Here is a 14020-nt window from a genome sequence, read left to right as displayed (position 1 = left end):
TCGCAAAGCTTTGCCATATGCATGTGTGTATGTGTTAGACTATACTAACACAAATACTTGTGGGCGAAAATAAATGGAATTGCGTTTGCGGCTCACTGTCAGATTGTCAGTCCGGCTCGAAGAGCAGTGATTACGGTAGATACACACTGGCCAGCGTGTGGCGAATCAACAGGATAATACATTATAAAGCAATGAAATGCTCTGGCATTAGACAAGCTGCCCGCAAGCTAACACAAGCGAAGGGCTTAGCAATTTTGGGAACATTCCAACAACGATAGAGCACTGCAGGAAGCACACATTTGGATGCCAAGGACAGCAAGCATAATAAACTTAGTTAAATATGAGATTAAGTGCAAATGAAAATTTAAATCACTCTGAACACTTGGTATTTTTGCTGCGGCATGTGTGCATGTGTGTGTGTGATCTCGCGTATTAACTCGAAAATCAGCGAACGATTCATCAACATTTCATTTCGCCTTCAACCTCACCTTCATGCAGACATCCTTCGAAACACGCCCTTACACCCAGCCAATTATATTCATATTCCCATTTCCTTTCGCTCTTTACATTTGTCATTCACCTCCCCATTTACACTGCCACACGGGCGCACTGTCAACAGGGTCGTTGCGCTGTCGTCGCCTTCGTCATCTTAGTCATCACATGTGGCAATGTCAATGTTGCAGCAACAACGCCTACAGCAGCTGCAACAGCAGCATCAGTAATGCAATTTAATTATGCAACACACACACCCGCACTCACATTTGCAAGTACGTGCACGATGCACGCTCAGCAGTCGCAGCTGAAGATGGATTGAGAGCGGGTACGAGCCTGTAAGTGCATATGTGTGAGTGCATGTATGTGTGTACATGTGAGTGTAAGTAATTTCATAGCGGATCCCTGTACTGAAACGGTAAACTGGCGAGAAAATTACTAGTTAGCAACCAGGACCTCTCTGACTGGTAGTCTACAAGTCCCAAATGGCCTGAACTTCGCAAAAAAAGTGAATGAACTACTTCAACGTACTTCATCTGATATATAGTTTCATTGACTCCTTATAGCTTTAGCCTGCTTGAAAGTTATATCCTGATCACTTTTAAGCAATTTTTTCATCCACATTAAGAGCTCTTACCAGGCCTATTTTGGCCTATTCACGACTGGTATATTTTTAAAAAAATAACGGGTTGTAAAAAAATATCGCACTACTAATCATTTCCCTGCTGGGCAGCCACAGTGCACATACCCATTCGCATTCCATTTGTGCACCAAGGAAATATAAGATATTATTGCACATTTTAATTTTCCACTTCATTGGCTAGACATAATTTTGAAATTACATGTTTGCACGCACATATGTGTGTGTGTGTGTGTGGATATAAGCAAATGCAGTGCGCACAAGGGTGGGCGCTTATGTAACGTTTTGCATACTGTTTGACAGACGGCACACAACAAAATGGTGACAAAATGTGTTTACCTCGTTCACCGCAATTTGTTGGTGACTTCAATCGATATATAGTACACGTATGTGGGTACCTTCGTATGTAAATGGTATAAACATTACTTATGGTATTATTAAATGTCAGATTATAACTGATTTTAAGCCCTTAACTACTTAGTTTTGAAGTGTCTACTGAAGTTTCCGAAATTGCAGCTCCAATGCTAATCTTTGTTATGCTATTAAGTTTCGGTTTTCAACACATTGTACGTAGGTGTACATATATTGAACAATGGAAAGCGTTAAAAGTTTTAGATAAACAAGTAGGGAAGGTCTCAGTTCGGGTGTGACCGAATATTTTATAATCTTGCAACTTACAAGGATCGGTGCATTTTTGCATCAATAAACTAGAGTACAACCGATTTAAAACGTTCAGTTAATTTTGCTAAGATATCTTGAGTATTCATGTGTCAATGCAATCTGTATAGAGCCAACCGGAAATTTGAAAATCTTATGTAATTAGTGTGGAAGATAGGGGTAGCATTCACCCCTACATATTGGTAGTCGAAAGCCTGAAAACCAAACATTAGGGTACCTCACATACCATTAACAATATATAAGGAGCAAAAAAAGTGGTTTGAAAATCCTGATATTATTTATATAGGGTCTAGGGTAAGTTTTCACCCGATTTTATCCATTTTGGTCAGCTGGTAGTTCGAAAATCTGCGCATGCGATTGTCAGAAAAGGATTATCTCCGAATTTCTATAATATATCCCACAGGTTGACCAATATTTCCGATACATACTCGCAATAGGAACTGTGGCTTGATTGGTTTGAGTTCGATTTGAACAATTTTTGGTCGTTAGGTGGCACACCTAAAGGGCCCTATTCGTGGAAAGTTTCATCTGGATACATTCATTGGTTCTTGATTTGTATACTGAAAAGTAAAAAAATCAGATGGAATATAAAATTGTGTTATATAGGACATGGTTGTTGTCCGATTTCGCACCTTAATGGAGAAAAGTTACAAACCAAATTTGGTAGATATCGGTAGAGTAGCTCCGGAGATGTAGGTTTTCATTTGTTCTTGCTGTCGTTGTGACATCCCCATTAGGATGACAAGGATTAGATAAGTTGTCATCGACGTTATCCAACGGTAGGCCCAGGAAACGTGCTGTTTCGACGGGATTGGGCCAAAGGGAGCAGGGTGTCAAATAAGTAGGGTTAGCAGGGCATGCAAAGAGGTGGTTGGTGTCATGCGAGGACTCATTGCTCGCTGGACAAATATTTGATGTGCCAAGTTTTCACCTAAATTTGGACGGTACCAGGTCGATCGTTTTATTTTGACACCGGCTCGTATAAAGCTCTGTGATACCATATCAGGAGTATAATATAATGTCTGTGTCGCATTTTTATAGGGAGCAGGCGGGGTTTTGTTCCGATGTCATCTATTTTCAATATGTCGGTAGGGGTTCTTAAAGGATTTTTTTCGAACGAATATGGTAATTGTAGCTTTCATATATGTATGAAGAGATATATGTATACATACATATGCACATTAAGCCTGTTATAGACGGGTTTACGTCAATTTTTTTTAATTCTTAGACCACAAGTACCCCTTGCTACTGCGATTCAAAGTACCAAATTACAGTTTTATATCTAAATTTTGTGCTTAGTTATGCATTTTGTGGGCATGGCAGTGCCCGATATGCATTACTAACCCTCTTTGGTGCCAAGGAATATACGATGTACCAATTTTGATCAACATATTTCAATTTGTACTCAAGTTATTTCTTGAACGGACAGATGGAGGCACGGACAGGCAGCCACTCGGATTTCAACTCGTCTCGTCACCCTCGTCATTTATATATGGTGTATACATATAACTCCATATCAATCTTGATTAGCGTACAAATTACAATAGTTTCTAAACTAGAATACAAATGTTTTCACTTGCTTTAAAGTCATGGCGGAACCTCAGTCCTCAGCTACTGTCGCCAATTCATATTCAGTAGTTTAGTGTAAACTCAATCGCGGTTGTGGCCCATTTAGGCAAATTACGCAAATTACCATAAATAAAAAAATAAAATTCATTGCTCGCCTGCCCATGTTGTGTGCGAATTTGCCATTGGCCGCAGAGCTAGTCATATACGACTGTGTGTGTTTGTAAATGTTCTGCTAATACCAAATAATTAATGACTGTGCGAAAACAATTCAGCCTGGTAATTAATATGGCTCACTCACATTGAGTCAATAAAAGTCGCTGCAGATGCTCCGATAAAAAAGTGACAAATTATTTAATCTCTCAATTTACCAACCACACTCGAATAACTCGAATAATTTTGGCGCATTTTCATTGAGACAGTTTGTTCTAAATAAAGAATTTCCTCGGCAAGCATTTATAATGCAGATATTTGCCAAACAATCAAAGTGGCTTGCATGGAGACGAAGGGGAAGAACGGATATAATGAATGGGACATTTTTACGGCGAAATTTTACATTATTTGTATGCTAATGAAAGAATGAGAGTGGATATTTTTAAATTTTTAGACTAGAGTGCCCCGTTATGGGATAATAAGTTCAGAGAGACGCCTTCAGCGCTGCTAATTGTACATCGCTTTTTCTCGCCTATTCCAACATTTTGTTGAAGGCGAAAGCTTGTCCAAAAGTACGTTTCTCCAAATGAAGGCTGAACCTTAATCACAACGTCCTCGATATATGTATGTAGTCAGTACCTTTTTGTTTTGCTGAGTTATTGCCATTCGAACTTCTTCTTATTCGTGCAATGATTCCCTCGGGTTAACGTCTCATAGTGCAAATTTGAATTCAGTCAATACATTTTTCTTTGTGTATTCTGGATGTCAGATTTCCTTTCACATGATCTGTGGTACATCCTAAGCCGAATATCTGCAAATATAATTCGAGCCACATGAAAATAACTGAAAACATGCTGAAAAAGAGTGCTCCTCTCAATATAATGCCAAGTCTTGCTAAAAATGCCACAACTTACACATTTAGTACGTGCGAATAGATTTTGTTTTTCGATTTGTGTCATGCAACTTGTAATAGCAAAAACTATTTTTGGCACTTTCAGCATTTGAAAATTTCGAACTGAACACTTTCCACTTATTACACAAATTCCGCTCTCTATTTAATGTACATTTACGGAAAGTCCTGTTCCGTTTTGGTTTAGTTCATCAACAAGTTTCAGACAACTATTGCAAACATCTAAATAGTATTTCCAGAAGAAGGACAGTAACATCCACAAAAACTGTCAAGTGCCAAAACACTTTCGTGGTTACGCCAGCGAGCACCACATGAATGAGTGTTCAACCTAAGCGCAGACATGAGTTTAGCTGAACAACTTCATCAATAACGCGACAGTTAAGGATGATAAAGAAAAGTCGCTCTGAATTCCGCTTCATAGGAGTATGACGCCGTCAAGCATCTTTCATTTGCCGAGCAATTGAAATTTAGTCCAACTAAAATGGTTATTGTATCGCCGCTGACATGTTGAAGCTCATCATTATATGTTGTAATGGCAAAATGATTTGCTTTGGCGATCGTTGTTGCTCTAGTCAATTTTATTACTTCTGAAGCTTCTGCTTGATGAGAAATTGACTAACTGCTTGACAGAAGACACAACAGTAGTTGAGCGCTTCCTAAGTCCAAGAGTCGAATAAATGCATGGGTTTACATTTATACTGTTATATTTAGAAGTATGTGTTTGTGTGTTTTCATTCATCAAACTCGAATTAATCACATGTTACACAGCAGCTAAGTACTGTTAGACACATCTTCGACGACTTGTGCAAATATGGCAGTAAATATATCGAATTCTGCTCTGCTGACATTAAGCTTCCACAGAATTTGTATAATTCCATACACAAATATACATATGTATGTATATAAATAAATATGTTTTCCAATCAGGCAGCAGTCAAATATACAACTCTGTCAAATACATCAATAAATACTTGTATATTTAAGTTTGTCGTTTGCTAAGATAGTTAGTGTTGCAGTCAAACTATAAGTTGATTTTGCGAAGTTCACTCTCAATGAAGTCAAGAGATTGTCACGCTTCACTTCAACTATCATTAGACGCATAGCTGAACCAATTTGACCTTTTAATTGTCCGCGCTTGAAGCCCTTGAAGTCTGCAGACAAAAATATTTAAGATAGTTTTGCTATTTTGTAAATTAAAAATAAAACTCTATACTTATATACTTATTCGCCATTCTGTTCGAATTCTCTTCATACTTGGCTGAGCTTTACCTATTATTTTATGAGATATGTTTTGATGCGTGGTAGACTCTTTTAGAAGATGCCTTTTCTAATTATCAATGTTTTCACAAATTTCCAGTTACCTCCATACAAGGTTCATTGCTATTTTTAGCTTACCGAAAGGCTTTGCTGACCTCACTCTCCACCAGCAATGAAATCACGCTTTTGTCGAAAAATTTCCACCGTATGAATAACAGCAACAACAATAGGCAATAATCATAAAAATCAATGCTGTATACAGACGCATGTATAGCAGAGAATCATAAAAAATAATCGATAAACTGTTGAACAGTCTAACGGTCATGTGTAAAATGAACAAAGAGATTAAAGCGATAAAATATTGAGGTGAAAAGGCTGAATCGGCACGAATGAGAGTGTAAAGCATACCCAGAGGCATGACGAAGAGGTGGCTATGTGTAAATAATGGAGCGTAACGCCATTAGAGGTGATGGGTCATGTACGCTTCGTTTCAATTTTTGCCAAAAGCATTACGAAATACGGTAAATTCTCCACAGTTAGTGATTTGAAGTCAATAATAGCGATAATGACAGCAGTGGGTTCGAAGATTTTTCTAATGCGCTTAAAGGCCATTTGTTACCGAATATACATACTTATCAAAAATGTAGTAATCAAATACCATTAGATATATGTGTGCATTACCAAAACCAAATTCAATACTAATATCAATATCCATAATATTACTATTACTCTCATTAACATCAAAAATAATACCTATACATACCAATACCAATACTAGTACTAATACTAATATCAATATTAATACCATTACCATTTCTAATACTAACACCAATAACAATACCAATACCAATATCAATACAAATACCAATACCAACATCAATACCAATACCAATACCAGTACCAATACCAATATCAATACAATTACCATTTCTAATACTAAAACCAATATCAATACCATTACCATTTCTAATACTAAAACCAATATCAGTACCAAATCCAATATCAATACCAATACCTATGTCAATACTAATACTAATGCTGATACCAATAACAATACTTACACCATTACCAATACCAATACCATTACCAATAACAATACCAATACCAATATCAATACTAATACAAATACCAACATCAATACCAATACCAATACTTACACCATTACCAATACCAATGCCAATACCAATACCAATTCCAATACCAATTCCAATTCCAATACCAATACCAATATCAATATCAATACCAAATCATCACAAAAACCAAACCCGCTATCGATAACGATGCGATTCTTACTTCCAATCCCAATCAAAAAGCGAATAGCGATTTACTATCGATATCCATACGAAAACAATCGAAAGTACCAATGAAAAAAAGTATATCTCAACAAAAAACGATACCAATAACAATAATGAGTAGTATAATTATTCAGTATAATGACATTTTTAAATTAAAAATGTTCGAAAATTGCCGTCATCATTTAAATTCGTTTAGGTCCACTCCTCTGGGCATAAAATTTAAATATGTGCATTTGTAGGTATTGTCAATGGCGACCGCACTGACCTTCATAGAAGATCAATCAGCATGCATTGCCAATTGAGTAACATAATCGAAAGCAAAACATGGCAAAACCGCAAAGCAACAAAGAACAAACAATACCAAAACGAGCACAATAAGAAGAGCTTAACGCCTGCACAGCATCAACAAGTTGCAAGCAGGAAATTTGCACTGGCACAATGAGCGCTATGAAGTGAGCTTATATGCGCAAGCTATTTCCTTTCATGGCACAAACTGTGTCTGTATTGTAGTTTTCATTTCGATGGAATGGCACATGTGCTGGCAACTAATTGATGCAGTCACCACATGACCGACAAGCCAAACGCAGTGACAATACACGACTCAGCCTCAACTCGGGGTCGCAATGACACGCCAGTAAGGATGCGCAAGTGACTATGTTTTTCTTGTTGCATGTGTGCTACATGCTCATTATGATTTGTTGCGTCAAATGGCTGTGCAAACTAATTAACCTATGAAATTGCCATCAACGCTGCAGTGTCAAGCGTTGCATGTCATTCCCTCTAATTGTGCGCATATCTATTTTCAAAGACCTGTTTATAGTTAAATATGTATTGCATATGTACACGTGTGTTGGTACGTATGTGTGTTCGTGAGTCTGTATTCATAATGCACTATGCTGGCTATTTCTGTCTCCGGGAGAAGCGAATTTAATTGATTGTGACACAAATGCACAATTGAATTATGTGGCACACGCACACGTGCCGTTGTGGACTACAGTTCCACGTAATTGCAAATACAAATTATTGCCGCACATTCGTCAAGGGAGTGTCTATTAATTTGCAAGTTAATATCTTTGATTTTCTCATTATTACCTCGGCATTATATTCTGAGCGCCTTTCGCAATCCCATTGGCTCCGCAAAGCCTTCAAAGGATTTAAGTTCTGCAAGCAGGCGGATTAGTGTTGCGTTGCCATGACACGAGCGCCTGTGCTAAGTGTATTAGCGTTCGTTTGCTTTGCGCTTAATTTGGCAAATCAATTTAGAAGTTTTCCTTCAACTTAAATTAGTCATTAAAATTTTCGCAAAACTAATTCAGCACAAAGAACTTGTAATCCTTTTAGATAAATTTCAAATAGATTTTGCATGAAGTAAAGTTCTGTTGCTTTTATGTCATAGATTTTGCTATACTTTGTGGTTAGTTATAAGTCGTTTTAGCCAGAATAGCTGAACTTTCTAGAGAAAACAGATCTTAAAGCTTCGAAATTTTATGAAAGCGCTCTTTAGTCATTGAAAGACAAAGCAAAGTTTGAACAGGCTGCATTGTGTAGTAATTCCGCTCTGACATTGCTGATGACATACTTGCGTAAGATCCCAGCCAGTATCATACCACCGGGTATAATGTCCATGGAACACAAAAGAGTATACCATACGTCCTAGAGTATGGAGAGCTACAAGGAGATGGACTAACAGCTTTATTGGAAGAGTGTAGAGCAAATGTTCTACGATTACGTCAGAGAATATCTCCATCCGACCTTGGAGCACGTAGATGAGATACAAGTTTTGCATCCAAATGCATCGTTTACGGCATGACTCTGAGAGAGATCTTTCAACACTACAAACACTACATTGTCCGCAATATCAGTAGCATCCAGTAGCTGCGGCGGTGAAAGAATGCTGTCGAAACTGGTAGGCGTGGTCCAATATGTTTTATTACGCTCATTGTGCCCTCGGGTGGTAACCAATTTAATTTAATTTTTCCAACAACTTTGTGCATTTGATGAAAAACCTGATTTCTTTCCACCACAGCTGCCCAAAGTCTCCTAAGTTTGAATATTGGAAGCCGCGAAATATATTTCGTCTCTTCCTGTTCAAAGCTAGGCAATCGCACAGATAATATTCCATGGTCTGCTCATGCTCTGCAATTCGCCGAATCCACTATTCCCGTTTTCTCAAGATCGGATCTTAACTGAGTACTGGAGGATGGAACCATATATAGAAGTTCAAGCAAGTAAGGAAAGTCCTCTGAGCGTCATTCGCTTGGGAATGGCTCAAGCAGCTTATGACTTCCGGTCTTAGACCAAGTATACCATTACAAGGCGAGCTAAAGTTAGAATTCTCTGTCTAACCTTTCATTTTCTTATATTGCCAATGGCCAGGTCCACAGAGAATATTAAACGAGTAACCGTGTGCATAACCTAACGCAATGTGACTTAGTATTGCCGGATGACCTTGATTTCCGCTGGTTATACACTAAAATGTTTACGCATTTGCTGGCTAGGGTAGAAGCACACTTGGCTGCTTTTGTTGTTAACACAATTTCGGCCTGAAAGACTGAATTATAGTCATGCTACCTGCTGTGCACGAATTACAACAGAAGAAGCCCGCTACTGTTCCTGTTTCACCTTTTGATCCCTCAGTGAATATGTAGATGTCAATGTTGTAACTGTCGATTACGGACCCATTAGTTCAATCTTCTTTAATGGGGAACGAAAACTATTAGCTTAAGCCAAGTTCATTTACAAGGTCGAGTAGGATACCATGGCCGCAGTGACTCCTAGTCTGGCTATGGCATACAGGATCACAAAATTTATAATCTAAAAAAGTTTTCAACAGTTTTGACGAACTTTTGATCTACTATAAGCAAATCTTGGAACAAAAGAACTATAACCTCCGTCGCCACAAAACAAAAGACATGAGTTTTCAGGGTGTGCTCACTTTTAGACTCTCTTAAGTAGACGGCAAGCTCATAAAGTGAATATTAACATAAAATGTTTAAAAACACTCACAACAAGCTTGTAAAACTAATCAACACTAAATGCAACAACAAAGTACTCAAGGTCTGCGTCATCAGCATTCGCACGGCCGCCGAACGAGCGAAGCATTAACGAAATGTTTACTGCACACTTAAAAGAAAAACAATAAAGCCAACAACTATAAAAAAATCCTAAACTGTTCGTACACAACTAGAACAACTTTGAAAGCGAAAGAAGAAGCATAAAATACTAAGCACACAGCTGAAGCAAGCGCCACATTCACCTGCCGCAACAAGAACATTAACGAAAGCGCGTCTAACTAACCGACTGCTTGTCTCTTCGGCCAACTGACTGCAGCTTTGGCGCTGACGCTGTGCGAGCGACCCCTGCAACAATGGGTTATGATGCCGAGGTGGCCGAGTGTGCAGTGACAGACAATTTGTTGTTTATGTTGACATTGCGACGCCCCCATTGTCAGCGCATTTGTTCGACTGACTGCCATACAAATACAGCGCTAAGCAAATGCGTGTGTATGTGTTTGAATATGCCATGTAAGATGCGCTTGTTGATAAGAGTGCGACTAAGGATGGCAAGCGTTCAAGGAGGACTTACAGCATCGCGCTGCAATGCCACTCACACACACACACACGAGGTTGCATATGAGTGAGTGTCAACTTGTCAACATGTTGGCATAAAACTTTGTTTTTCGCCTTCAGTTCATTGCGTTTATTTTATTATTTTTCTATTTCGCAAGTTATCGATTACCACCGGCGCTCACCGAGGCGACATTGACAATGTCAGTGTTATCACCTTCCTGATACTACATATTTTGTGTCGCTTTTACGGCCAGCGCAACAACAAACGTGAGTCAAGGCGTTCAGTGCAACATAATACCAGCATAACCTATGGTAGTTGCTCTCAAAATGGCTGCGAAGGAAAGATGCACACTCAACGATTTATACGAGCGATCAAAAATGAAGAGCGAGCGCAGCTATTAATTAGGCTTAGCACTCGCTCACACACAGCCTGAGGTGCCAGGAAGTTCATACGTGTAAATATACGTAAAGGCAGCGGCTGGAAATGGTGTCACAAATAAATTGGAGCAATTTTTCAATGTCCCATTGATCAAAAGGATAGCACCCTCCCCCTCAGCCGCTCACCGACGTGTGCATCTGGGAAGAGCAACAGCAAGTGCGACGCCGCCAGTAGTTCGTGTTGCAATTAAGTAACCCACACACATATTTGCGTATCCCACTCAATGATAGCGTCGCACACACACACATGCGCACTTCAGCATCGTTCGCAAATAAAACACTCGGCAGCGTCCGCAAGGTTGGGTATGCAAATAGAATTACTTATAAGCCACCTCTGTAGCAGCCAATGCCACAGACACACTCATGTGAGGCGGCCAAACGTGTGAAGGTCCCACGAGCGACACAGATAAGCAAATCAAATTCAAGTTCATGGCGGAAACGTGTGCATGTGTGCGCGCGCCTGTGCGGTTGATAAGGATGCACACGTTTTTCAGCGCTCTCGAGATTACTTGCCGTTGTGGCGGTGTAATTTCTCAGAAGCGTTTTCAAATTTAAATGTAAATATCCAAATGCGGGTGAGCGTGAGGCTTCCTGAAGCTTGCCAAGCCTTGTTTGGTGGGGGATGAAAGCTACAGTTTGACAGCTAACTGTCAGTTTTTTGCAACAGTTGATGGCATGACTAATGTGGCGCTATATATTTTCGTGTCTCTCATGCACATTTCATTTAAATGCCTCAAATTAGATTTTGGCGCACATGATCAGGCCGTCACTTGCCAAAACATGCTGAGTATCTATGTGAGTGTGAGTTTGGTCCATTTATATTGGATTTGAATCGGAATTCGCAGGGCGGGTATTGAAATATCTGCGTTTCTTTTATTGGATGGGTTTAATTTCGGCATTCAGTCAACGGTATGCACATACATATGTACATCTGCGTGCGAACATGCTGTTGAGTTTTCCCTCAAACATGTCCCTTTGCGCCCAAATACCTATCTATGTATGTATATATCTGCATGTGCATGTGCACAAGTGTTTGTGCGTGTGGCGGCTGTTATGTTGACGGACGTGTCTCCCTTGTGAGTTGAGCTGGCAGATTTATCTCCGATTTGCGTTAATCTCACGTCCGTTTGCATATGTATATGTACGTGTGAAAAACCACATATTTACATAAGTTCTTACATCTGCATGAATCGTTGCATGCCCAGGCTAATCCTGCTGCTTACAGATGTTATTAGTTTGACAAATTGTAATTTGCATTTTATTTCATTTTTATTTCGTTATTCAATTTTTAAATTTTTTGATTTGCGATTTAAATAAGCCCATTTAAATATAATCAATTTCTGCAAATTTGAAACGTAACCAAACTAGGTTATTTTTTGTTGTTGTTTTTATAAACGTATTACTGAATATCTTTCTTCGGATCTCCACAGAATTTGATACGATAATCTAATAAGAGGGCAGCTTTTTATCTTTCGGGATTAGAGAAGATATTGACAAGCTGGCCGGCAGGGGTAATGTTGGAAAATTCTACGAAAATATGCGGCGACTAACAGAAGGTTTCAAGACCGGACCAGAGCATAATAAAATTATGGGGGAACACTCCTCCAGCCTTCTGAATGGCAGTGAAAGCATAACGCCAGGAGAAGGCGAACCCGATTTCCCAATCGATTACGATGGAACAGACGTTCCATTGCCCGATCACGAAGAAGTTCGAATAGCAATTACTCGTCTGAAGAACAACAAAGCAGCGCGAACCGATGGATTGCCGGCTGAGCTATTCCAACAAGGCGGCGAAGAACTGATAAGAAGCATGCATCAGCTTCTTTGAAAAATATGGTCGGACGAAAGCATGCCCAACTTTGCAATTTAAGTGTGTTCTGCCCAATCCACAAAAAGAGAGACCCCACAATCTGCGCCAACTACCGTGGGATAAGCCTTCTCAACATCGCATATAAGGTTCTATCGAGCCTATTGTGTGACATATTAAAGCCCACCGTCAACAAACTGATTGGACCTTATCAGTGTGGATTTAGGCCAAGAAAATTAACAACTGAACAGATATTCACCATGCGTATAATCTTGGAAAAGACGCGTGAAAAGAGAATCGACAAACACCACCTCTTCGTCGATTTCAAAGCTGCTTTTGACAGCACAAAAATGAGCTGCCTTAATGACGCTGTGTCTGAATTTGGTATCCCCGGAAAACAAATACGGCTGTGTAAACTGACTTAGAGCAATACCAAAAGCTCCGTCAGGATCGGGAAGGTCCTCTACGAGCCGTTCGAAATCAAACGAGGTTTCAGATAAGGCGACTCCCTATCGTGCGACTTCTTCAATCTGCTGCTGGGGAAAATAGTTCGAGCTGCAGAACTTAATCGAGCAGGTACAATCTTTTATAAGAATGCACAGCTGCTGGCGTATACCGATGATATTGATCTGGTAGCGAACGAGGGCAAGACGAAATACATATCTCCTGTCATCAAACAGACAGTCGTTGCACTAGCAACTTGGCTCCCACGTCACTGTTGAAAGTCATAACTTCGAAGTTGTAGATAACTTCGTCTATCTTGGAACAAGTATTAAGAGCAACAACAATGTCAGCTTTGAAATCCAAAGCAGAAGAACTTTTGCCAACAGGTGCCCCTTCGGACTACGTAGGCAATTGAGAAGTAAAGTCCTCTCTCGACGAACAAAAGCCAAACTCTATAAGTTACTAATTAATCTCGTCCTGCTTTGATATGGCGCAGAAGCATAGACGATGAGAACATTTGATGAGTCAACGCTACGAGTTTCCGAAAGAAAGGTTCTGCGAAAGATTTATTGTCCTTTTCGCTTTGACCACAGCGAATAACGCATGAGATGGAACGATGCGGTGTATGAGATATACGACGACAATGACATAGTTCAGTGAATTAAAAGACAGTGGTCATGTCGTCCATATGGATGAAAACACTCCAGCTCTGAAAGCATTCGACGCAGTATCCGGCAGGCGAAGCAGAGGAAGAAAAGATCTCCACTCCCT

At 39.6% G+C, this 14020-nt stretch overlaps 1 protein-coding gene across 1 annotated transcript in view; it reads right to left on the bottom strand.

Moving 5' to 3' along the window:
• The window catches only part of LOC126753522 (dual specificity calcium/calmodulin-dependent 3',5'-cyclic nucleotide phosphodiesterase 1), a 182277-nt gene that overhangs the window by 166630 nt on the left and 1627 nt on the right, over positions 1–14020 (bottom strand). The window lies entirely within an intron of this gene.

Source organism: Bactrocera neohumeralis, chromosome 3 (assembly GCF_024586455.1).
Source record: "Bactrocera neohumeralis isolate Rockhampton chromosome 3, APGP_CSIRO_Bneo_wtdbg2-racon-allhic-juicebox.fasta_v2, whole genome shotgun sequence".
Taxonomy (NCBI): Eukaryota; Metazoa; Arthropoda; class Insecta; order Diptera; family Tephritidae; genus Bactrocera; species Bactrocera neohumeralis.
Note: the sequence above shows the minus strand (reverse complement) of the source record. Positions and strands in the feature narration are given on the sequence as shown.